Source organism: Galeopterus variegatus, unplaced genomic scaffold (assembly GCF_000696425.1).
Source record: "Galeopterus variegatus unplaced genomic scaffold, G_variegatus-3.0.2 Scaffold2449, whole genome shotgun sequence".
Lineage (NCBI taxonomy): Eukaryota > Metazoa > Chordata > Mammalia > Dermoptera > Cynocephalidae > Galeopterus > Galeopterus variegatus.
The window spans coordinates 1-422 of record NW_007728560.1 but is presented as its reverse complement, the minus strand read 5'-3'; positions in this window follow the sequence as shown (position 1 = coordinate 422).

The following is a 422-nucleotide window of genomic DNA, read 5'->3' as shown; positions in this document are numbered from 1 at the left end:
CATGGCGATCTTAAATGTCAAAACAAAAATGCTATTTTTAAACAGGAAGCCTAACCCACTAAGTAGCCCACTACACTAGAGTAGTCATATACAATCCACAAAATGTATATGAATTTGTGACAAGATTTTGTGACTTGTTTTTTTTAACATTTCTATCTTCCCAGACCGTTAAGTTCACGTTAGATTACTGGAGGGAGAGAAACATGGCCGCATGTTCCTGAGAGCCTCCACACCCTCCCAAGTCCAGAAACACTCAGTGGCGGGGGAGGAAGGAGCAGCAGGGATGCTGGGGAGCTGCACCAGGTATGGCCTGCCCCGGCCTGCCCTCCACCTGACCCACCTGCCCCACCTGCCCACCCCTGCCTGCCCCAGGTAGAGCATATACAGGGGTAGCATTGCCCCAGGATACACACATTTCTTAC